This window comes from Hyperoodon ampullatus (genome assembly GCF_949752795.1).
Source record: "Hyperoodon ampullatus genome assembly, chromosome: 12".
In the NCBI taxonomy this organism is placed as follows: domain Eukaryota; kingdom Metazoa; phylum Chordata; class Mammalia; order Artiodactyla; family Ziphiidae; genus Hyperoodon; species Hyperoodon ampullatus.
In genome coordinates, this window is record NC_136925.1 from 22,150,283 (window position 1) to 22,177,221 (window position 26,939).

The 26,939-nt window shown below is 36.9% G+C and overlaps 1 protein-coding gene across 4 annotated transcripts in view; it reads right to left on the reverse strand.

Moving 5' to 3' along the window:
• The window catches only part of RNGTT (RNA guanylyltransferase and 5'-phosphatase), a gene marked incomplete at its 5' end in the record, with an annotated part of 242,019 nt that overhangs the window by 181,079 nt on the left and 34,001 nt on the right, over positions 1-26,939 (reverse strand). The window lies entirely within an intron of this gene.

A 26,939-nucleotide genomic window follows, 5' to 3' on the forward strand; every position in this document is an offset into this window, starting at 1 on the left:
AGGTCATTCTTATTTTCATGTTAACAAATTAAAGAGAACATACAAACAGTAACACTACCGCCACCTAACCTTTTATAAATTTTTTATGTCTGTTATTAACAATCACTGAAATGAAGACACAGTCTTAACATATTCTTCAAATAACTGTGAAGACACAGTTCTCTTCATCAAAAACTATCAAAATTTTCATTCAACATTATAAAAGATTCCAACCTAACAGGTATTATTATCTTGATTTACTGATTCTATACGCAGAGCAGCCTTCTTCAAAAGGATTAGCTCCTTTTTAATCTTCATATCACATCAATTTAAAGTTATAAAACAGATGTGATTAAAGTTTTATAGTCTTAAATTCACTTTAAGCCCACAGCTTCATTCTATTATGTGATCACTTATATACATACAACAGTAATTAAACAGACAACGTGTATTATTTAATTTTAAACTGCAAAGCCCATTCACTTCCCCACAAATTTAATTGTCAGACTTGTCTAATCAGCCTCTGATCTTAGAACGTTAATTGTATGTTAAATGGCAGGTCAAAAGCATGCCACCTGAACATTTGAACAGTTTGCCAACATTTAAATGTCTCCTACTTAAGCATAGTCATCTTTATTTTATATGTTGTTTATACAGCAAATTTTCCACTATGTTATGTTCACCTGAGTTTTGTTTAAGCCTGGTACTTGGTAAACTTTGTCTATGGAAAAATCATCAGTCAAAAGACTTCTATTTCAACTTGGGTAATTCATCGCAAATAAATCTTGAAGACCTAGCGGGTATCTACCATTTAAAAAAAAAAATCCCAAATCCTCCAAGCCTTCTCATTAAAATATCATGTATGCCTATTTCTATTAAGAGATAGTAAAAATTTTTAAAGCATAGATGTTTCTGTTTCAAGAAACCCCCTTCAACCAGCAAGATTTAGTCTGTGCAAGCTTAAAAATCAACGCTCTAAAAGAATCTGGCAGGTGTAGGACCCAGTATCAGCTTCTAGAGTCCTCCCTCCCATTCCACAGAACTAATGGTACGTAATACAAATAATCAAGTATATAATAAGATTTAGAGTAAATTTCTTCCAAACCACTCAACAATTTAAAAATTTAATTTTCTTACTTTGTTTTCATGAAGTATGAATGGTACCAGTGCTATCATTAGGGGCTTCGGGAAGAAAATTCCAGTTCCAGAGCCTGTAACACCAGATTCAATCAGTGCTTGCCATCTAGACCACTAAAAAATAGGCAGGCATCTGTAACCAAAAATCTCATCAAATATTATAAAATGATTCTAACTGTCCAACTGCTAAGTATATGCTTTTTTTAAAAAATAAATTTATTTATTTATTTTTTGGCTGGGTTGGGTCATCTTTGCTGCATGCAGGCTTTCTCTAGTTGTGTTGAGCAGGGCTCAACATCACAGTGCATGGGCTGCTCATTGAGGTGACTTCTCTTTGTTGCAGAGCACGGGCTCTAGGCGCAAGGGCTTCAGTAGTTGTGGCACGCAGGGTTAGTTGCTCCGTGGCATGTGGGATCTTCCCAGACCAGGGCTCGAACCCGTGTCCCCTGCATTGGCAGGCGGATTCTTAACCACTGCACCACCAGGGAAGTCCCTAGGTATATGCTTTAACTTCAAAAGTGCAACTGTCTTATCCCTTTGTCATTTTGCCATCCTCCACTGCTCAGAAATATGTACATGCCTACTGCTAAGCCTATGTATGTGTAAAACTATACGTTGTCCTAAAATACATTATCTTCAAACTCTTACTCAAAACTCCCTTTCATGAAATCTCTTATACTCTAAATAACAGGTCCTATTCAAATCACTCTAACACTCCAAGTTTTCTAAAAATTATAAATCTAATATGTACAAAAAAGAATTGCCTCTGGTAGAAGAGAAGCATACGGGAAGCAAGCAGGAGCCTTAAAGTCCACTTCAAGGAATTTCAACTTTACTTTTAATTGAGCTGAATTACAGCTAAAATGCAACACATGTTAAAAGATAAAATAATACACTATATGTTGTTCATTAGTGAACATTAGTTATAGAGGTATTTTATTACATACCATTAATTATATATTAATATATAGTAAATAGGGGGGAAGATATCTATAGGCAAAACAGAAGGCACCAACATAGAAAGATATGTGGGAGTCCACTATGGAGGTTAACATTCATCCCAGACAGGCTCTTCCTAGCTGTGTGATTTTGCACAAATCGCTTGACTACTCTAAGACGCAGTTTCCTCGTCCAAAGTCTCCACCTCCTAAGCTGGTTGCAAGAATTAAACGAGTTAGTACCCCCAGGTTCAAAGCAGCATTATCCACAACAGCAACAGTGTAGAAGCAACCCAAGCACCCACTGACAGACAAATGTATAACTAAAATGTGGCATATATGTTAAATGGAATATTATTCAGCCCTTAAAAATGAGGGAAATTCTGAAGTATGCTACAATACAAATGAACCTTGAGGACATTATGCTAAGTGAAATAAGCCAGTTACAAAAAGACAACTACTGTATGATTCTACCTATAAGAGGTACCTAGAGTAGTGAGAAATCAGAGAGACTAAAAGTAGAATGGATGGTTACCAGGGGCTGGGAGAACTGGGGAATGGGGAATTATCATTTAAAGGGTATAGAGTTTTAGTCTTGCAAGATGAAAAGCGTTCTGGACATAAATGGCAGTGATGTTTGCACATATTATGAATGTATTTAATATCACTGAACTATATACTTAAAAACAGTTAAGATGGTAAATTTTATGTTATGGGTATTTTACCACCATAAAAAATGAAAAAGAAAAAGAATTAAATGAATTAATATATGAAGAATACAGAACAGTACCTGGTACATGGTAATAAAATGAAAGCTATTGTTATTATACTATGTCCAGGGCACATAGTAAGTACTTAATTAAGGCTGGATACCATTGTTATTAATACTATGACTACTACTTTACACAATCCAAAAAAGAGTCAAGGTCATTAATAAACAAAGTCTGGATAAGACAGAAAGGATTCATTTCCTGTAGGCAGGGAAGAAGAGGACATCTCTTCTGAACAGAGGAAAAAGAGATGAGTGAACCAAAAATTTTGAAGTGCAGAAAAGTAAACCATAGGTAATTCCCTGTGAAGGTTACCCACAGCCCACACACTGAAGCTTATGTGCACCTTTACACAAAGGCAGGCAAGAACTACGGTAAGTAGTTCCTTATTTCTTTTTTCTATGAAGAGCTGTAACCCAAAACAATTTTGTAAAGTCAGAAGCTGCACTACCTGAGTGAGCAATAACTCAAAGAGCTCAAATCAAAGAACCTGAATCAGGTGGATCTCTCAATCTGTCTAGGAAACTGTTTCCTAAACACTAAAATGATAAAAACAAACCTGAGCCTAACATATTCCAATGTACTGAAACAGCTTCTTAAGATTTACTAACAATAATAGTATATATAAATAAATACACAATTACTCCAAAAGGTATTGTACATAATGGAAAATTACCATGTTTTTGTCCCACAATCTAGCTCATTACATAAAAATTAGTAAAAGGATAATTTAAATAAAATTATAATTAAGGGAATTCCCTGGCGGTTCAGTGGTTAGGACTCCTCACTTTCACTGCTGAGGGCGCGGGTTCATTCCCTGGCGGGGAACTAAGATTCCACAAGCCGCACAGTACGGCCAAATTTAAAGTGTGTGTATATGTGTGTGTGTGTGTGTGTATATAATATATTAAATCTACATGGGTTCATATTTCCCTTAGCAGCTTAAAAGAAACATAAGAATTATCATAACAATAAGAGTAGCTGATCAAGTCCCTTTCTATGTACAAGTTTATAAGATCAACTAATTAACAGAGTTTAGGGAAATGCAAGAAGTAGAATATAAAAGCATACCTTTCAACTAGTGAAAAGAACTGTCAAATCAGGACTGAATTATTTGCTACCAGCAATACGCATCTTGCTAAGTGCCACTTCTGTGGGCTAGAGTATGTTCCCTCCTCCTTTCCACCAATCTACAAAGAATTAGAGAATTATGGACTCTTAAAGGGCTGGAAGGGTTCTTACGATGTAGTAACACTTCACCCAAGTAGTGTGTACACACACAGGCGCACACACACACATATATCCCACCTCCAGCCCTGCGACAATCCCAAACAGCACTTAAGGCACAAGAAAAACCAGGCTAGATTCAAATGCAAGTGAGAACAAAAAGTATTCATACAGGCACTACCAAAGACACAAAACTATCTGGTTATATTACCTTCAGCAGTTCGTAACTGTCTGAAAATAAAGTATAGGTTAATAGTCAACTTACATAAATAAAAACATAACAATTTACCCTTCTAGAGCAAGATGCTTCTACCTCAAAGACTCGGCTTGAATACAACATAGATATTTTTTAATATCTTCTAAGTTCATTTAAATGTTTTTCTTAATGGTCACCTAAAGTCCAAAATCCAAGAACTCTAAAACCATAACTGAATACAGACACAGTTGGATAAATCAATCTCTTCAAATCCTCAAAAGCGATAAGGTTAGCAAGAGAAAAATCTTAAGATACATCTTAAAGATTCAAACTGAATAACATTGGCTAAATGAGTTCCATCTAATTAGGGGGACAGGAGGATTTCTCTTGGTATGTAACTATTTCCTTATGCTCAGAAATATGGCTTTTCGTCACATTAAAAAATACAAGGGACTACCCTGGCGGTCCAGTGGTTAACACTCCATGCTTCCACTGCAGGGGTGCGGACTCGATCCCTGGTCGGGAACTAAGATCCCACATGCCAAGTGCTGTGGCCAAAAAAAAAAAAAAAAAAAAAAATTCAAGCCCACAACTGCTAATTAGGTATAGCCATTGAACAAACATGGTCTCTCTGGTATCCTCATCCTGAGAAACTGGAATAGATTCTTGCTACTTAAAGTGTGGTCCTTGGACCAGTAGCATTGGCATCACCTGGGAACTTGTTAAAAATGCAGAATCTTGGGCCCCATCCCAGACTCACTGAATCAGACTCACATCTTAACAAGATCCCCAGGCGATTCATATGCACATTAACTTGAAAAGCACTGGATTAAATAAACTCTAACCATCCTTAATACTCAAATTGCAAAGGAAAAGAGAAACGCCAAACAACAGAAGCCAAAATAAGCAAAAATAAATTAAAATTTTTAGAAACATATGAAAAAAAAGAGCTTCCACTAAAATGCCTGTTCAAAAGTTATAGTCAGTCGATTTTCCCTCTCTTCTTAGTTATAGAAATATTGTTCTGATACTGACTAGGGTAAAAGGAGCCGAGGATTAAAAAGAGAAGAGAAAGAAGACGAAGCAAGATCACAAGTTAGTTCCAATCTCAGTCTTCTAGTTCTCACATTTTACATTTTGCAACTTTTGAAACTCACTGTTGCCTACACTAGCTGAATGAATGCCAATATAACCTACTTTCAATAAAAGCTTTCACAAAGGTCCCCAAAAAGGTTCACTTAATCGTCCTTGAGCATAACTGAAAATGAGAAAAAAAGTGTTGCTATAGGGGCTTCCCTGGTGGTGCAGTGGTTAAGAATCCGCCTGCCAATGTAGGGAACACGGGTTCGAGCCCTGGTCTGGGAAGATCCCACATGCCGCGGAGCAACTAAGCCCGTGTGCCACAACTACTGAGCCTGCGCTCTAGAGCCTGTGTGCCACAACCACTGAGCCCGTGTGCCACAACTACTGAAGCCCTTGCGCCTAGAGCCCACGCTCAGCAACAAGAGAAGCCACCACAGTGAGAAGCCCGCACACCGCCAACGAAGAGTAGCCCCCGCTCGCCGCCAACTAAAAAGAAAGCCCGCACTCAGCAACAAAGACCCAACGCAGCCAAAAATTAATTAATTAATTTTTAAAAAACAAAAAAAACAAAAGACACCCCTTTAAAAAAAAAAACAAGTGTTGCTATAGGGGCTTCCTGTGCCTCCTGTCAGAAAACCCCCTTGAGGAGTCTCGGTTGGCTGGCTCTCTGTGACATTACCTCTTTCTTCCTCCAGTCACAGAAGTAGGTTGGCTGCTTCCCCTTCCGCAGCAACTATTCCTCAAGTGCTCACTTCCCTGCCTTCTGTATCGCTATGAAAAACACTCTCTTGCCATACTCTGTATTCCAAAAAACAGCTCTTCTAAGTACCTCAAAGGCCACTGGGCTAACCTACTGATGCAGCAGTCCCAAGCGGCCTTTAACTTCAAGATGATTGAGGTAAAGGATCTCCCACCTTACAACTTCCTAACAACAACTCAAGAAGAAGTAGGAGTTGGTGTAACAGTCAAAAATTAAATCAAAAACTCATGGCTCAGAAATCCTTAAAACTCTTGACATGTTTAAAAATATATACTAACAGTTTCACCAGCCACCAGTACAATAATTGTCTTCCTTTAGGCCAAGCACCTTACTGCCCAGTGGCTAGAACTTAACAAAGACTCTGGATTGACAGCAATTATCAGGTCAGTCTAGCTCAGACAGGCTGTTTCTGCTTCATGACTTCATGCTGCTCCTCTTGCCCATGATACTCACTCTCCACTAGTCATCTTCCTCCTAAGAATGCCTACATTCCAGAGTCTACGTCACATCATTTATAGGAAATTATATTTCACATTGTTCTCTCATGTATTCCCATTTTAATATTGCATTTAGATATCCACCCATTTAAGGGCATGAACCATGTCTTAAATTTTCTTTTTTTAAATAGGTTCAAATTTTAAAAATAGAACTTTACCATGACTATGGAATTTCTCTTTAGAAAGTTAGAGCTCGGTTTATTTTATTTTAATCAATCTATTCATTTGGTAGAAGGTGTAACTATCAACAACACTTACCAAGCACTTCCTACATGTTAAGCATTATTCTAACTGCTTTAGATGAAATTACTTAATCCTATAACATCTAGGAGGTAGTTATTGTTGTTATCCCTATTTTTCAGATGGGCAGGTTGGGAGTTACAGTGGTTATATAACTTTCCTAAGGTCACATGACTAGTAAGTATGGGAACTTCAGGATTTGAACCCAGGTAGTCTAGTTTCAATACCCAAGCTCTTAACCACTACACTATACTGCTTCTCAAAAACAGACCTGTTTTACAAGCTAATATACTTAAGTATTTTTGTTTTTTAGAATTTTATTGCATTATTACCTTTATATGTCCATGATTCTACTGACTATGCAGAATACCTAACATAGGCTCACAATCCCTCTTACCTGAAAACTTTGGAGTTAGATATACTCCCAAATTAAAAAAAAAAAAAAAAAATTTTGACAATCTTAAAATATACTAAAAATAAAATAAAATAGGTACAAACTAATTTTCCTCTCAAAACTTTATTGCTATTGAAATTGACCGCAAAAAAGAAAAAGAAATTGACCATACACTAACATACTTAATTTGGTGGCTCCAAGTACATCGTCAGAACAGTTATCATTTAAAACTTGTCAAAAATTAGAAATTTTATAAAACAAGCAACATCTTTTATGTATATCTTAATTCCACTATATAACAATGAATCTTTTTCTTAATTATTTTACTGAAAGGGAAAGATCTAATCTACAAGAAACTTGAAATAATTTTATGTTTACCACAGATATTATACTTTACCATACATATTTTACTATAAAAATCCCATTATTTATTTTAAATGTATAAATAGACTAATAGCACCACTAGGTTATTTTTAAGAAAGATAATTAAAAACACACGTAGAAGATGCATAACATGAAGATGTTTGATTTTATTTAATACTGCTTTACGCACATAGGGAAATATAAGTACATAAAATTATATCTAAGTGCACCAAATGTTTTAAATGACTTAATTTCCCAATTCATTAGTACGAAATGTTTAATGAATCACACTATTAGAAATTAACTGGTTCCCACTGGTCTTTGTTCATGTTCACATAAAATTACTGGGAAAAAGTCTAGATGCAACAATGTCAACAGCTAAATACCAAATACAGTACCTAACCTCTGAGATTACAAAATTAAATATAATATGGACTCGTCGTATTAAGGCAACTACCAAGGCCAGACCACAGAGTCGATTCAATGTGTAGTTGCTTAAAGTTTACAATTTAAGGAGCAATTTTATTTGTTCTCGTTATATACTGTATTCTGTACCTCTAGCTACATTTACATTTTATCAGGCTAATATAACACTTAAAAGGCTTAAAAGCCATTTTAAATAATTCATGGGGAGACAGTTTAGTTCTCTGCCCAGGCAAAAATATTTTAAAAATTAAATTTTCTAAAGTCTAAGGTGTTACGAAAATAAAATTTGTCCAAAAAGGCTCACCTGCCCGCAAAAACAGCAGAAACAGCGGAGCTGGGCTCAAAGCCAGGAACATACTGTTCTAAGATGGGCTGCATATAAAATCTTCAAACCAGGGCTTCCCTGGTAGCGCAGTGGTTGAGAGTCCGCCTGCCGATGCAGGGGACACGGGTTCGTGCCCTGGTCCGGGAAGATCCCACATGCCGCGGAGCGGCTGGGCCCGTGAGCCACGGCCGCTGAGCCTGCGCATCCGGAGCCTGTGCTCCGCAACGGGAGAGGCCACAACAGTGAGAGGCCCGCGTACCGCAAAAAAAAAAAAAGAAAAAAAAAATCTTCAAACCAGATCTCACAATTTAAAAAAGAGCTGTCAGAATTACTCATTTTCAATTTCTTTACCTAGTTCACAGATACTAATGCCTTTTGGGAATCAGATTACATGCAAACACTGAATATAGTTCCTAAAGAAAATAAAGATACTATATGATATGATGTATAATTTTAAAAAACAAAAGCATGTGGTTATAGAAATTTCTTTCCCAAAATATAATCGGAGCATATATATCAAAATTGCTATTCTTCATATACCGTGTACAAGTCCAACGACTCTTCTACCCTTATGAACAAAATTTCACTATCTAAAACAGAAGAGTTACATTCCAACACGAAGTTTTTCTATAGACTCCTTTGCTCCCAACATGAACAACTCAGAGCAAAACCCATATGAGATAAAAGAGAATCTTCAAATCGTTCTTTCATTTTCTGAGATTCCAACATAAGAACATCAGTTTCCTGAAGCAAACAAAACACTTTCAGAGACTTTAATGTGGCAAAATCGTTTTTACAAAAATAGGTCCAAAATGACATAGTCATCTACAAATATAATTCATATGCAATGCACAAAAGAACATGGCAACATTATCAAAACTGCCATGCTTTCAGTACTGTTGTATACATGATCCCACTAATCCTCACTAAGTTCTTAATAATCCCAAACTAGTATTTTGGGATGTATTAGATGTACAATGCATTGGGTAACAGAATTCTACTGCATCACAAAAGCAGCCTGAATTAAAGCTGGTCCTCTGCTGCCATCTAGTGCAGTCATAAAATGCCAAAACTAAACCAAAAGTGACTGGAAAAAAACTTTTTGGTGATGAATCTGTTTAATAAATCATTAAAAATACTAGCTCAAAACATGGGCCTTAAATATCACTGCAGAAAACGCTACAAAAATATTTAATAATTTACTTTAAAATATGTGAGTGTAGGGATTTCCCTGGCAGTCCAGTGTTTAAAACTTTGCCTTCCAATGGGGGGGGGGGGGTGGGGTCGATCCCTGGTTGGGGAACTAAAATCCCACATGCCTTGTGGCCAAAAAACCAAAACATAAAAACAGAAGCAATATTGTAACAAATTCAATAAAGACTTTAAAAAAATGGTCCACATTTAAAATAAAAAAAACAATATGTGAGTGTATTCCTACAAATGCATTCTAGAGCATACAGAATAGAGCAATAAGTGGTTATAATAAACTAGCAGGTAATAATTACTCATATGAAAAAAGCTACCTAGAATAATATTATCACAGTACTGTTTGTTATAAAAGCAAAAATTTCAAAACAATTTAAATTTTCAACCACACAGGACTTCTCAAATAAATTATGGTGCATTCAGGGCTTCCCTGGTGGCGCAGTGGTTGAGAGTCCGCCTGCCAATGCAGGGGACATGGGTTCGTGTCCCGGTCCGGGAAGATCCCACATGCCGCGGAGTGGCTAGGCCCGTGAGCCATGGCTGCTGAGCCTGCGCGTCCGGAGCCTGTGCTCCGCAACGGGAGAAGCCACAAGAGTGAGAGGCCCACATACCGCAAAAAAAAAAAAAAATTATGGTGCATTCATACAGTGGAATACAATGATCCAGTATGGCTCCTTTTCCTCCCAAGACACTATCAAAATGATAACAAAGTTAGATTTTTTTAAAGTATAAAGCCATCAGGTGGTTTTCAAAATATGTCCACAACTCCTCAAACTCTTTGATATTCTTCCTTTTAAGAGGTGGAGCTAAATTTCCCTCCCCTTGAGTGTGGGCTGGATTTGTATCTCGCTCTCAACAAAGAGAATATGGCAGAAGTGACTGTAAATAACTTTTGAGATTAGTTTAGATTATAAAAAGACTACTACTTCCATCCTGGATATCTTGAAATATCGTGGATCACTTGCTCTGGGGGAAGCTGGCTGCCATGTAGTAAGGACATTCAGGCAGCTGTGGAGAACCACATGGAACCCCAGAGTTAGTATGAAGACTGCTTTAAGCTGAAGACATTTGAGATTCAAGAGATGCAGAAAGAAGCGTTCCCAGAGCTTCCCTTATTTGACTAAAAGCAGAAACTTCTGGGAATGAGGCCACCATAAATCACCTCTTTGGAGCAGCTTCACTCCAAGGAAGGAGATTGAGAGTGAAACTATCTTAAAACCCCTCTCTGGGGGAATTTTACAGCCATGAAGAAGATGGAAAAGATCAATCACACCAGCATAACAAAGATTATCATAAACTTTCTTCTCTCCTGTTGTTATCCTAAATACAGGTTTTCCTAAAGAAACCCATTTGTTCTTCCCACAGAAGCCTTTTGCCTCCATTCCCTTCCCCCTATTAAGTTAGGTGTGTGTGTGTGTGTATGTGTGTGTGTGTGTGTATATATATATATATATATACACACACACACACACACACATATATATATATATCCCCCTAACTTTAGACATTTAGCACATCACTTCTTTTGTGCACTCCCACAGGCATATGAATAAACTTCTTTCCTCTTCTTTCCTCAGTTTAATCTGCAAACTCCCAAACACTAAACACAGTGGGTACAAGTTTTTCCTCCCCACCCAGGCCTGCAAGGCAAGGAATGGAGGCCTCAGGCCAACAATCAGCAAAGAACTGAGGCCTGCCATCAACCACAAGAGTAAGCCTGGAAGTGGAGCGTCGAGGTGACGGCAGCCCTGGCCAACAGTGTGACAGCGACCTCATGAGAGACACTGAGCCAGAACGACCCAACTAAACTGTTCCCCAGAACCATGAGATCATAAATGTTTGTTTTATGCTGCTAAATTTGAGGGGGTACTCTTGAGGTAATTTGTTAGGTAGGAATAGATAATAACTAATACAACACACAACAGTGAAGATCATGAAGGAAAGGAGGGAAGACCAGCACTGGATGAACTAGTGCAATAAATTTCTGCTGGACAAGAAATCAATAGAGAAGTGCTGAGAAGCATTGCACAAAAGTAGCAACATCCACAAGTGGAGGTGCCTATTTTGAAAAATCCCAAAGAAGATCCAGACCCAGAAACATCAACTAACGAGAGTGACAATAGGGACTGAAAAAGAGAAATTGGTTATTTTTAACTAATGTAAAACAATTAAATCCCCACAACTCACAGACAAGACATACAGGTTAACCAACTCCTAAGCAATCAATCAATAAAACTGGAGGGCCCTTCTCTAAAGAAACTGAACCAAACCCTGAGGTAAAGCAACTACATGGGTAATGGTGCCCGGAAGTAAAGACCTCTCCAGGCAGTTGGACTGAAGGTCCTCCAGCACAACTGCTTATCATAAAGCAAAGGTCTCAAGCTGACAAACCCGGCCCACATTCACAGAATTTCTTCCAAGCAGTTTTTCTGCCTCATTTTTAAATGCAAACAGCCAACCAAGGATCATTGTACATTTAAGGAAAACCAGAAACATGAAGAAGAAAGATGATTCAAGAAAGAGAAAGTAACTCTATACCCTCCAGTTAGTATTCTTATAAGAGATTCAAAACTCTATCATGTCCATAAATTAAGAACAGGTTGGCATAAAAAGGTATAAGCAGAGAGTAAAACTGCATGGGTACTCTTGAAATTTAAAAGCATAATTACTGAAATTAGTAATTTATTAGAAATATAGAAAGAAAATGAGAAAATCTCCCAGAAAGCTGAAAAGGAGACCAGGAGATGAAAAGTATGACAGAAAAGATAAGAGAAGAAAAAGAATCTAAGAATCTAGGTGGTGTAACAACCAACAGTAGGTCTAGAAGGAGAAAAGAGAAAAAAAAGAGAGAGAGAGGGCTTCCCTGGTGGTGCAGTGGTTGAGAGTCTGCCTGCCAATGCAGGAGACACGGGTTCGTGCCCCGGTCCGGGAAGATCCCACATGCCGCGGAGCGGCTGGGCCCGTGAGCCATGGCCGCTCAGCCTGCGCGTCCGGAGCCTGTGCTCCGCAACAGGAGAGGCCACAACAGTGAGAGGTCCGCGTACCACAAAAAAAAAAAAAAAAAAAAAAGAGAGAGAGAGAGAGAGGAAATAAAATATCAGAGATAATATAAAATTACCCTGAATGGAAGAACCCAGGTTTTCAGATTCAAAGAGATCACCAAGTACCAATGAATGGGAAGGTTGGGGGGCGGCGGCGATCCACATAATTAGACATCACTGGAAAATTTTAGGACAAGAATAAAGGGAAAATTCTAAAAGTTTCCAGGGGCGAACCACTTACAAGGCACTAGAATCAGAATAATATCACACCTTTTATCAGTGGCAAAGGTTAATAGAAGAAATTGAAGTAAGGTTTTTAATATTCTTAGGGAAAATCATTTCTAATCTAAAATTTTATACACAAGCAAACTACTAAATTCAGGACAAGAGCAACAGCATTTTCATACACCTAAGCATGCTTATGGGTTACTTCCTATACATACTTTCTTAGGAAGTGATTTAAGGAGGTATTCCTGCAAAGTGACAGAAAAGAAAGGAAGGAAGGAAGGAAAGAAGGAAGGAAGGAGAGGGGAGGAAAGAAAAACATGGAATCCAGAAAGCTACATCCAACCAGGATAAAAGTTGGGACCAGAGCTTTATACACAGGCTAGAAATCATAGAAAGCTCTAAAAGAGAAGTCTTTGGGATAACAAAAAATAATTGAAAGAAGAAACAGAATGACTAAAACCTTGAAAAAACTTGATTATAGGGTAAAGGCAATTATTCAAGTAAAAAAGAATCTATTTAAACTCAACAAAAGAAACAGTCTACTTGATGTGGCTGAGAAGGCATGACTGAACTCTGGGCAAGTTGGCTGTCTTTAGTGGTCAGCTCCATCCCTGCAGTTGTGTGCTCAGTGGATCTTGGTTTGAGAAGTAAGCAAATAACACTTCCCAGACTCCCTTGCCAGCTCTCTGGAAGGAGATTAGAAAAAAAGAGGAAGGGAAAAACCTATTGATCTGCTTCTAGCAGCATCTGTGGCAGCAGCCACAAGATGACAGCACAGCTCCTCAGGGGAGAGTCCCCTGGGAGTGGCTGCTGTGCAGCAGTGGTGAATGGTCCCAGAGCAGCGGCGAGACAGGCAGTATAGTACCTCCTCCAGCACCTGGCCAGCAAGTGCTAACCAGGCTCCAACCAGAGGCAGTAGCAACCTGCTGAACTCCAGGTGACCCTCTGGCTTCTCCATCCTCTCAGTGCCCTTGTAAACAATTCTATGTAAAAAATTCCTGTGTGTTTGAAATATCAGAGTGATTTCTTTTTATGCTATGAAAAAGGAAATCTATTCCTTTCCACTAATCTAAACGATAGTTCCAGCGAGAAAAAAAAAATTTTAAGTATTTGTCACCATTTAAATCAACCATACATTTACAGAAAACAAAAACCCTATGTTTAACAAACAGCATGTAAATGTAAACAGAGTTGACAATATTAAAGTTAGAGCTGACATAACAGAAGTAGATGGAAGACAGAGAACTCTGAAGTCTGCATCTTAACAAAAATTAAGAAACACTACATTAGGGTTATTAGGATAAAGGGAAGATTAAATATACAGGCATGATCGATGAAGAACTAACAGTAATAGTTTACCTATGATGAGAAACTAGAAGAAAAGACAGGTGGGAACAGAGGTACTGGTGAGCCACATCCTTATGACCACATTAGGAACTCACCTAAAGTTAATTAATAAACAGCAACATAAACATATTATTTAGAGATTTGAGGATAACCACAAAATAAGTATAAAAAAAAAACAAAAAAAGGTTAGAACTCCTGAACAATCATCGACAGGAAGAAACTGGAACTCACCAAAAAAGATACCCCACATCCAAAGACAAAGGAGAAGCCACAATGAGATGGTAGGAGAGGCACAATCAGAATAAAATCAAATTCCATAACTGCTGGGTGGGTGACTCACAAACTGGAGAACACATACCACAGAAGTCCACCCACTGGAGTGAAGGTTCTGAGCCCCACGTCAGGCTTCCCAACCAGGGGGTCCGGCAATGGGAGGAGGAATTCCTAGAGAATGAGACTTTGAAGGCTAGCGGGATTCGATTGCAGGACTTCGACAGGTCTGAGGTAAACAGAGACTCCACTCTTGGAGGGCACACACAAAGTAGTGTGCGCATTGGGACCAAGGGGAAGGAGCAGTGACCCCATAGGAGATTGAACCAGACCTACTTGCTAGTGTTGGAGGGTCTCCTACAGAGGCTGGGGGTGGCTGTGTCTCATCGTGAGGACAAGGACACTGGCAGCAGAAGTTCTGGGAAGTACTCCTTGGTGTGAGCCCTCCCAGAGTCCGCCATTAGCCCCACCAAAGAGCCTGGGTAGGCTCCAGTGCTGGGTCACCTCAGGACAAACACCAACAGGGAGGGAACCCAGCCCCACCCATCAGCAGACAAGTGGGCAGAAATGCACAGAAAACTCTTGCACTCCTATACACTAATGATGAAAAATCTGAAAGAGAAATTAAGGAAACACTCCCATTTACCACTGCAACAAAAAGAATAAAATACCTAGGAATAAACCTACCTAGGGAGACAAAAGACATGTATGCAGAAAACTATAAGACACTGATGAAAGAAATTAAAGATGATACAAACAGATGGAGAGATATACCATGTTCTTGGATTGGAAGAATCAATACTGTGAAAACGACTATACTACCCGAAGCAATCTACAGATTCAATGCAATCCCTATCAAATTACCAGTGGCATTTTTTACAGAACTAGAACAAACAATTTCACAATCTGTATGGTGACACAAAAGACCCCAAATAGCCAAAGCAGTCTTGAGGGGAAAAAACGGAGCTGGAGGAATCAGACTCCCTGACTTCAGATTCTACTACAAAGCTACACTAATCAAGACAGTATGGTACTGGCACAAAAACAGAATTATAGATAAATGGAACAGGATAGAAAGCCCAGAGATAAACCCATGCACCTATGGTCAACTAATCTATGACAAAGGAGGCAAGGATATACAATGGAGAAAAGATAGTCTCTTCAATAAGTGGTTCTGGGAACCCTGGAGAGCTACATGTAAAAGAATGAAATTAGAACACTCCCTAACACCATACACAAAAATAAACTCAAAATGGATTAGAGACCTAAATATAAGACCAGACACCATAAAACTCTTAGAGGAAAACATAGGAAGAACACTCTTTGACATAATCACAGCAAAATCTTTTGATCCACCTCCTAGAGTAATGAAAATAAAAACAAAAATAAACAAATGAGACCTAATGAAACTCAAAAGCTTTCACAAAGGAAAGGAAACTACAAACAAGATGAAAAGACAACCCTCAGAATGGGAGGAAATATTTACAAATGAATCAATGGACAAAGAATTAACCTCCGAAATATATAAACAGCTCATGCAACTCAATATTAAAAAAAACAAACAACCCAATCAAAGAATGGAAGAAGACCTAAATAGACATTTCTCCAAAGAAGACATACAGGTGGCCAAGAAGCACATGAAAAGCTGCTCAACATCACTAATTATTAGAGAAATGCAAATCAAAACTACAATGAGATATCACCTCACACCAGTTAGAATGGGCATCATCAGAAAATCTACAAACAACAAATGCTGGAGAGGGTGTGGAGAAAGGGGAACTCGCTTGCACTGTTGGTGGGAATGTAGATTGATACAGCCACTATGGAGAACAGTATGGAGGTTCCTTAAAAAACTAAAAATAGAACTGCCATATGACCCAGCAATCCCACTACTGGGCATATACCCAGAGAAAACCATAATGCAAAAAGACACATGCACCCCAATGTTCATTGCAGCACTATTTACAATAGTCAGGTCATGGAAGCAACCTAAATGCCCATCAACAGACGAATGGATAAAGAAGATGTGGTACATATATACAATGGAATATTACTCAGCCATAAAAAGGAACGAAATTGGGTCATTTGTCAAGATGTGGATGGATCTAGAGACTGTCATACAGAGTAGAGTGAAGTAAGTCAGAAAGAGGAAAACAAATATTGTATATTAACGCATATATGTGGAATCTACAAAAATGGTACAGATGAACCGGTGTGCAGGGCAGAAATAGAGACACAGATGTAGAGAACAAACGTATGGACACCAAGGGGGGAAAGTGGTGGGGAGGGTGGTGGTGGTGGGATGAATTGGGAAACTGGCATTGACATATATACACTAATATGTATAAAATGGATAATAATAAGAACCTCCTGTATAAAAAAATAAATTAAATTAAATTCAAAAATTAAAAAAAAAAAGGTTAAAAGTAGTTGCGTTAGACCTCAGAGACACTGTGGGTTCATTTCCAGACCACCACAAATTAGCAAATATCACAATAATGTGGGGAAAAAAAAAACGTGGTTGCCTTTAGGGAGTAATACTGATAGACAGAAGGAGGGGATAGGGAAGGGATCTCCATCATAAGTTTTCCAGTATTACTTGATTTATTTAACCATAAACAAGGATTACCTTAATAAACAATTTTATTTTAGTCATCAAATAGGAAAATGTTTAATAAAATAGAAAAATATTTAGGAGCATTAATTAAAAATAGCAGATTACTAAACTATAAATCATAGATACTAAACAGCTTAAGTAGAAAACATATTTCCCCTAATAGAAGCTCCATTATGGCAGGGACCACTGTAATGTCCAGCATCTAGAATGGTACATGGCATACATAATACACACTAAAAAATACTGTGGAATGAATTCATTTTCACTTAACAAAATAATATATATAGACAGAGACACAGGTCTGAAAATATACACACCAACATTAGCAGCAACATCTCTAACCGGTGAGATTATGGCTGCTTTTCATTTTCTTCCTTTTCCTTATCTTCACTTTCTACGTTTTCCACAATGAATACAAAGTAATTTTATAATGAGGAAAAGTATTTTTAAAGTCACTATCATTTTTTCATTAATCTTTTTCATTTTGTGACCAGAATCACAAAAGAAACCAAAAAAACAAGACATTTTACATATATATATATATATATATATATATATATATATATATATATATATTCCAAGTTAGAAAAAAATCACAACTATTAATAATGGAAAATGTTTAGTAAGGTATAAACATATTCACTGATCTTGACCTAATTAAGAGGATCTGAAAATCTTTCAAGGTAACAGAATACTGCAAAATTACTATTCATTGCACTAATCAGGTAATTAGTTCCAATACTGGTTAACAAATCTCATGAATCTATCTGTTCTGAGGCTAAGAAGCCTCTGTTAGTTATTTTAATTAGTTACTTTTCGATTAAGTAGCTCTGTTCATAATGAGAATACAGAGTATCGTTACACTTCAAAGTGTAAAATCAAATGATATATTCATTTGCACTAACTACCATGAATATTACAGGTTATGCTTTTTAGAACTTCGTAGCCATGCACAAGTTAAGTATGTAAAATACAGTATCCTTTTAACTGGTCTTCAATGGGAGAGAGTAAAAAGCCACATTGATTATTCAGATTTACCTTGATCTGGAATAAAATGTTAAAGCCACTTAAAATGGTTTGGGCAGCACTTACATATCAAAGGGGCTGAAAGGTGTGAAAATCATTTTGATTTTTATAAAACAATCAGTCTTCATGAGAAGAGAAGACCAGAAGAAATATTCCAAAGGCTTTGTTTCATTTTACATTTGCCCTGTGACCTGGCTGATTACTTTTGATTTTCTTTTGTATAGGGCACACATTCTTAAAAGATCAATTACAATTCTTTCAAACAATTTTTCACTGATTCACAGAGAGGAACAGATTTGTTTTCTCTTTTTTACCCAACCTAGTACTTAGCATTTCTACAATCACACATAATGGACTAGAGCATGTGAGCAAATAACCAGTTCTTAAAGGATAGTGGAATTATGAAAAACTAAGTAGGAAAATCCCCTTAACATCTCATCCAAGAGGTAGCTGTAGAGCTGAGATGCAAGTCGGGGCAAATGTCCTCCAGTGAGGTCAGTAGCACTATGCAATACTAAATAATAAATGGGTCTGTATCTCTTCTTTATTCCACTATCAAAGGTAAACATCCATCTAGGACACCCATTATTATACTCCTAAAATCAAAATGAGCACTCATATTTCATATGGAATATCAAGTAATGCTCCTTAGCAGTTCTTTGTTACCTCTCCTTATTTATTCCGCTTTGTACTATACATACTTCTACTACATCTCTTACTGCATCTTAAAGCTGCTTCAAGGGCAGGAATTGTATTTTGTTTACCTACAGTGTCTTGTATCATCTTTCAGACCTTCTAACTCCTATAGTAGCTTCATAGTTATCTACTAAAGCAATAAATATTATTTCTGCAAAGATACTGATTTTCCCATTAAGTGAAAGGTGCAATGCAATTCCAATTACCATCACAAAGCGATTTGAAGGAAACCTGATAAAAGTTTTCTACAGTTTATAACAGAACAGCATATATCGTATCCATTTATATGGAGGGAAGGCGGCAGCAGGCAGGAAGATGGAGGCATAGAGTCCAGAGAACCAAACCTCCAACTCTTAACATTGATCATCCCAAGGTGTGGGATAAAAGTTCTCACGGGGAGAAGTTTTCCTCTCCCTATATAAGGAAGACATCACCAGAATAAGCGTATTTTAAGATAAAAATTCACCTATAAGAATAAAACAGGGGCTTCCCTGGTGGCGCAGTGGTTGGGAGTCCACCTGCTGATGCAGGGGACACGGGTTCGTGCCCAGTCCGGGAAGATCCCACATGCCGCGGAGCAGCTGGGCCCATGAGCCATGGCCGCTGAGCCTGCGTGTCCGGAGCCTGTGCTCCGCAACGGGAGAGGCCACAACAGTGAGAGGCCCGCGTACCGCAAAAAAAAAAAAAAGAATAAAACAGTAAAAATAACCAAAGAAATAGTGAAAAAGAATAATGAAGACAATATCCGGCAACACAGGGAAAAATACATGTATAAAGCAAGACCATGGTAAAGATCCTAGGCTCTGGAGCCAGACCACCCACATTTAAATCCCAGTCCTGTAACTTACATAACTGTGTGGGCTTGGAAAACTCCCTTGCCTTTACATGCCTCATTTTCCTAATTCATAAAAGGGGGATAATAATAGTACCTACACCTCACAGAGTTGTGCACAGTACATGAGATATTCTGTATAAAATACTCAGATCGATGTCTAGTATACCTAAGTGCTCAATACGTGTTATCTGTTAAAATATAATTGCCGCCATAGCCAAAAGAAACTTGTGTAACCGACTGATGTTTCCCAAAATGCTAATTAAATCAATAACAAATTTCATTTCCCAACTGTCAACCTGGCTACATTATTACTTATACTAAATGAAACTACCCCAAACTGCCAAGGATGCAGTGAAATGGGCTCTTTCAGGCAATGGTGTTTGGGGGTGTAACATACAACTTTTGGCAAGAGGTGTCAAGGAGTTTAGAAGTTTCCATACTCTTTATCCAAGTAATATTATTTTCATCATAAGCTATACCAAGATGGGTATAAGGAGTTATTTATAAAAGAAAAAACTGTAAACAGTCCAATGCCTCAATAATAGAGAGCAAACAATTTTATCTTGGCAGTAATTAAGTAATATCTTTTTCTTTAACATCTTTATTGGAGTATAATTGCTTGACAATGGTGTGTTAGTTTCTGCTTTATAACTAAGTGAATCAGCTCTACATATACATATATCCCCATATCCCCTCCCTCTTGCATCTCCCACCCACCCTCCCTATCCCACCCCTCCAGGTGGTCACAAAGCACCAAGCTGATCTCCCTGTGCTATGCAGTTGCTTCCCACTAGCTATCTATTTTACATTTGGTAGTATATATAAGTCCATGCCGCTCTCTCACTTCGTCCCAGCTTATCTTTTAAAGTATGTTCTAAAAACGCAAAATGCTCATGTTAAGATAAAAAAATAAAAATAATCATATTAAACAGTTTAGTTCTAATTACCTGCTAAGTCCAGCAAAACCTCTTGCATATGGTAGATGTTCAATAAATATTTGCTGACTGCATGAATAAATATTATTCTTCTCATATATTTGGGTCCTGGAGCCTAGCTCTATTTTAAAATATATGTATTTAGAAATATTAACAAAAAAAGGATTTTCTTTTAATGTTTCAAAGTTCCAGATGTTTGCTACCCCTAGAATATGGGCAACCCCAAATTCTAATCAGGGATTGCACCAATGTTTGCAACAGAGGTTTTACCTATATCCGTTTAGCTCTAAGAGTTCTCTAGCCAGATTTGGTAATGAATTCAGTTGATTTTCATCCTTAAGTACCATTTCAGAGACAGTACCTCTATTAAAAAGTAGTAACTTTCACATTGATAAGTAGCTTAATTAAAGAAACTAATATTTAAAGGAACTTTTTATCCTTTAGTAAATCCTAAAGATGTGACGAGCTGACATCTATCTCAAAAGTTTGATTTTAAAATATTAGATTGTTTTTGTCCTATACCTACTTTTCTTCTTGTACAATAACTAACTCACACCCTAAGAGAATTCTGAATGTATTCTGAGAAACCAAATGTTGGTTACCATGTAAAAATGATTTTCCAAGGAGTCTTAAACTATGACACCAATAACTAACGTTTATTGAATGCCATAATAATAAACATTTTACATGAATCTCCTTTAATCAATTAATGGACAAATTCTCAGCTGTATCCTTAACTCAGTGGCTGGCTAGACACTGCTCTGGTTTAGTCACTGATTTTTAAACTGTGTTCAACCGGGCACTAAGGGCCATGGCTCCTGAACCTGGCTGGAAATCAGAATCAGCTAGGGTTGCTTTCAAAAACACAAATTCTCAAAGCCTACTAAGGTCTACTGAATGTGGATCTCTGAATTTTTTTTTTTAATGCAAGCTTAATATGATGGTAATACAATCATGATGATAACGTAAGCCAAACATCCAATGGCGTTTGGGACTTGCTGCCCTAAAAAAGTTCCATGGTGACCTTAGAGACCACCCAGAGTGCAACCCCACATGCTGCCGCAAAATGTTCACCAACCAAAGCAGCCCCACTTTTGTCTGTTTCATATAATGGGGGTCCAAGTAAGATTTGGGCTTGGAGAAGGAGTAAGAGTAAAATGAGTTCCGCTACTTTCTCTTTTTAACCAGTTTACTACCAGATATCATCCGCTATAGCTTTAGATCAGTAAACAGTGCTTCTGATTGACTTTTAATCACTCCTTGTTTGTCTCCCTTCTCCATGATAAAAAAAAGGAACACAGGAGTTATGGCTTTACTGTGTTCCTCTCTGATGCAAGAAAAACTGGCCTGGAGCCCTCACAGTGGTTCTAATGAAACTACCGTCAAAAAACAGAGCTGGAGTCTCCAAATGATGTAATCTGGTTTTTGATTATCATCAGAGGTATGATGCTAAACTTTCAGTAAATCCCTAAATTAGTTGACTACATAATGAAGAAAAACTACCTTAAACCATATTTTAGAAGCCCAAATTCTAGAATACAGAACACTGAAGAGAAAAAAAAAAAAAAAGCTAGAGAACAAAAGACCAGGGTTATACTGATGATTTTGCCACTCTCTAGTTACATGACTAAAGCAAATATTTTATTTTATGTATTCTGCCCCCTTGAACATATCCACAAAAACGCTAAGTCTCCCTAGAATAGTTCAAAAATTAAAAATCCTTTTCCGGTATAACTTTATTTACTACTGAGTTTCTAAATATTAGATATAATGTTATGGCTCTAATTAATACTTATGAGGAAATAAAATAGGAGATAAATTCTTTTAATAGCAATATTCAGTCAAAGTTCTTATGTTATATATCATAAAAAACTACTTACTTTGCAGTCAAAAGAAAATTAGGGCTAAACAGAAATTAATATTTGCTCTGATCTCTTCTCTCAAGCAGAACTGAAAAATAGCTAAGTGAACAAATCTAAATTATGGCAGTATAACATCACTTAATTGCTCATAATTTGATTTACTCATTCTGTTCCTAAATAGCATAAAACATTGTTTGTAGTTCACTGAAAATTATTCCAGAGACATCTAAAACCTCTTTAATATTCCTCTCAGTATATAAAACTTTTCTAGCATGGCGTCTCATTACCTTGTCCACACTATTTATTCCTGTCTGAACATTCAGCTCCACTCGTTAGAATAAACATCTGCTACATACATTAATGAGATACATATCAAAGGATCCAAGCAAGTTACTAACTACCTGGGGTAATTACACTGTTCTGTATAAAGTCCATTAGAGCAGTAAATACAGAAGCTCCCTAAACATATTATAAATAGTTTATCCATACAACAGCTGTTTCTACAAGTCACCAAGTACATTTGTCAGGACATACAGAGCATGACCACACGTCGAGCACTCAGTTATAACAAAGGCAGAGGACATGATTTTTTATGAGGAAAAAAAAAAGACTTAATTTACCTTTCGAATTTATACATTTAGTGAATTGCTTACATAAAAACTCCTATCAAAGTACCAGGCACTAAGCAATAACTTACAATGAATGAGAAGAAAAATTTATTTCAACTTTTACAATTTACTGAAGTAAATTTTAAAACAAAAATATCTTTATATTAAACTTATGTATCCCTACCTTAAGTTCACTTTTACACTTTCTTATAAAGAAAGGAAAGATCATTTGAAATGTTAAGATAGTCTTTTTTCAGGAGAATGTATTCAATAACAGGTTGGCAAAAGGGCCAAATCTGCCAACCACCTGTTTTTGTAAATAAAGTTTTATTGGAACACAGTTCTGCTTACTTGTTCTGCTCATTTGTTTATATGAGAGCAGCAGGAGACAGCTGCTTTTGCACTATAATGGCAGAGTTGAGTAACTGAGTCAGTAAAAATATTTACTATCTGGCCCTAACAGAAAACATTTGCTGAACCATGAATTAGATGAAAAACTTAAAGATGGGGGTTCTATCTTAAGCATTCCTGATCCATTCAGCAGTTGACACAGAGCCCTGGAGGTAACGAGCTTTCAATATAATTTCTGAATGAATGAAAGAAGGGAATTCCCAGACCAGGGTTCAGGAAGAATGAATCTGTCTATAATTTCCTCCAAGGAGCATTAGACAAGTGTATCTCACTTACTTAAATAGATGTGTTATAAAAAGCTGACTATAAATTACATTTCCATAAATGCCTAAGTGGCTTTTTTTTTTAATTCCTGCAATAATTTTCCTTGTAAGCCAAGTACCACATTTACCTTGTATATTCAGTTTTCCTTAAAGCAGGGATGCTTGTATATGTGTGTGTGTGGAATATATATATTCCACACACACACATATACATATATACATACATACATATACATAAAATATATATATAAAATACATGCACAAGTCAGAAGATAAGTATATGCATGTGTAAATCAGTAGCTATCTTTTACTGAGTGTCTACTGTATGCTAATTGTTTTAAATTACTTTATTTAATCCCTTTACAAACAACTCTATGGGGGTAATGGATCACCCTTATCTTACATAAATCCAAACAAAAGTTCTTTCTTAGGGCCATCTAGCTTTATACTGCCCTAGTGTATCATTTTCCTTGAACTATGCTTTTTTTTTTTTTTTTGGCTAAATGGTTTACTTTTTTTTTTTTTTTTTTTGGCTAAATGGTTTACTTTTTTTTTTTTTTTTTTTGTGGTACGCGGGCCTCTCACTGTTGTGGCCTCTCCGGTTGCGGAGCACAGGCTCCGGACGCGCAGGCCCAGCGGCCATGGCTCATGGGCCCAGCCGCTCCACGATATGTGGGATCTTCCCGGACCGGGGCACAAACCCATGTCCCCTGCATCGGCAGGCGGACTCTCAACCACTGCGCCACCAGGGAAGCCCTGGTTTACATTTTTGTTTGGAAATTAAATGGGACAAAGAGTTGTGATCTTTTAAATTCTCAAAAATTTCACAACCACCATTAGTGTTTCCATACCTTTCATGTAAAGACATTGGCAGCTTTTCAATTGGACTAACTCATCCAATAAACATTTATTGAATGCCTACCACGTGCCAGGCACTATTCTAGGCACTGGGGACACAATGATTAAAAAGACAAAAGTCCCAGACCTCATGAGGTTTGCTTTCATTATGATTATCAATTCACTACAAGGCTTTTGCTTGTCTATTACAAATTATTCCCATAGCGTTACTTTTTTCTTATGGCAAACCTACTCTGAGTTATTTTCTTTTACTTTATTATTTGCATTACAATAGTAGTTACAAAAATATTAATATTAAAATCAAGTTGTATCTGCCCCACTCCATGTCTCTTTATGTATCTTTTAAGGTCACCACAAGTTAAATGTAGATGAAGACAGCACGATACAAAAGGTATGATTATCACTTTGACATTCAAAAACCTCTCATAAAAATTAAATGCAGGGGCTTCCCTGGTGGCGCAGTGGTTGGGAGTCTGCCTGCCAATGCAGGGGACACGGGTTCAAGCCCTGGTCGGGGAGGATCCCACATGCCGCAGAACAACTAAGCCTGCAAGCCACAACTGCTGAGCCCACATGCCACAACTGCTGGGGCCTGCGTGCCTGGAGCCCGTGCTCTGCAGCGGGAGAGGCCACGGCGGTGAGAGGCCCGCGCACCGCAGTAAAGGAGTGGCCCCGGCTCACCACAACTGGAGAAGGCCAGCGCACAGCACCAGAGACCCAATGCAGCCAAAAATAATATAAATAAATAAATAAATTTATTTTTTTAAAAAATTAAATGCAACCTATATCATCTTCAAAACACCTTTAAAAATTAAAAATGTGAAAAGCAGATCTTAAAGAGATATACCTTCTTTCCCATTTTCATTGTAACATTATTCACAATAGCCAAAATATGAAAACAACCTAAGTATCCACCAAGAAATGAATAAATAGATGGATAAAGAAGATGTGGTATGCATATATATGTATATATAGATATATATACACAATGGAGTATTATTCAGCCACGAGAAAGAAGGAAATCCTGTCATTTGTGACAACATAGATAGAATTTGAGGGCATTATGCCAGGTGGAATAAGTCAGACAGAAAGACAGATACTGTATGATATCACTTATATGCGGAATCTAAGAAGCTCATAGAAACCAAGACTAGAATGGTGGTTACCAGGGGCTTAAGGGGTGGGGAAAATGGGGAGGTGCTGGTCAAAGGGTACAAACTGCCAGTTATAAGACAAATAAGTTCTGAGGATCTAATGCACAACATGGTAATTATAGTTAAAAATACTGTATTACATACTTGAAAATTGCTACAACCACAGATCTTAAATGTTCTCACCACAAAAAAGAAATGGTAATTATGAGAAGTGAAAGAGATGTCAGCTAACACTACAGCAGTAACCACTTTGCAATATATAAGTGCATCAAACCAACAAGTTGTACACCTTAAACTTACATAATGTCATGTCAAATTATATCTCAATAAATCTGGAAAAAAAACTAAAGTATACATACATGTGTGTGCGTGTGTGTATATATATACATGCACTCCTCATTATTCTAATTATATGTGTGTGTTTGTATATATAATACATACACTCCTAATTATTCTAAAATATTTTCTTCACTATGAAAAAGTTAATAGGACTTCTATATTAATATCTATATATGTACATATATGTGCATATATGTGTGTATATATATATACATGCAATGTATACATACATTTCTAATAATAATTAGGAATGTATGTATACATTGCATGTATATATATACATATATGCATGTACTATATATACATACATGCATATATATATACATGCACTCCTAATCTAAAACATTTTCTTCATTACGAAAAAGTTAATAAGAGTTCTATATTAATCTGTTAAAATCGTTATTTCAATTATTACAACATTTGCTGAATGAATAAATAATATAGCAAAGCTATAAAAATGGATTACAAAAGAGAAAGAAAAAGTTTAATGTTATTGAGGAAGCAACTTTATGCTTTAATACTAATAAATATTTTTAAATGTAGGAATATGAAATTTGAAGCTAAGCTTTGTTGTAAGAATACAACAACCTTAAGAGTGTATAAAATTACAAAAAGTATTAGCAAGGATTAAGAGAAAAAGAAAACTATCAAAGGAACAAAATACAGAGTGAATCAGGGAGACTTGGTAATTTTTAGATTATAAACCGATAATACATCTGTTAATTTTAGAAGTGTCCAACACCATTAAAGACAAGGTGGCAGGCAGCAAACATACCAAAAAGCACAATATTATTAAGGAAAAATACTTCCAGATTTTAATTTGGTATAGATTCATGTCAAACTAACATAACTCTGAAACCAAAAATTTAGCAGAATGAGAGTTAGAATTGTTGTACACAGCTAAGAAT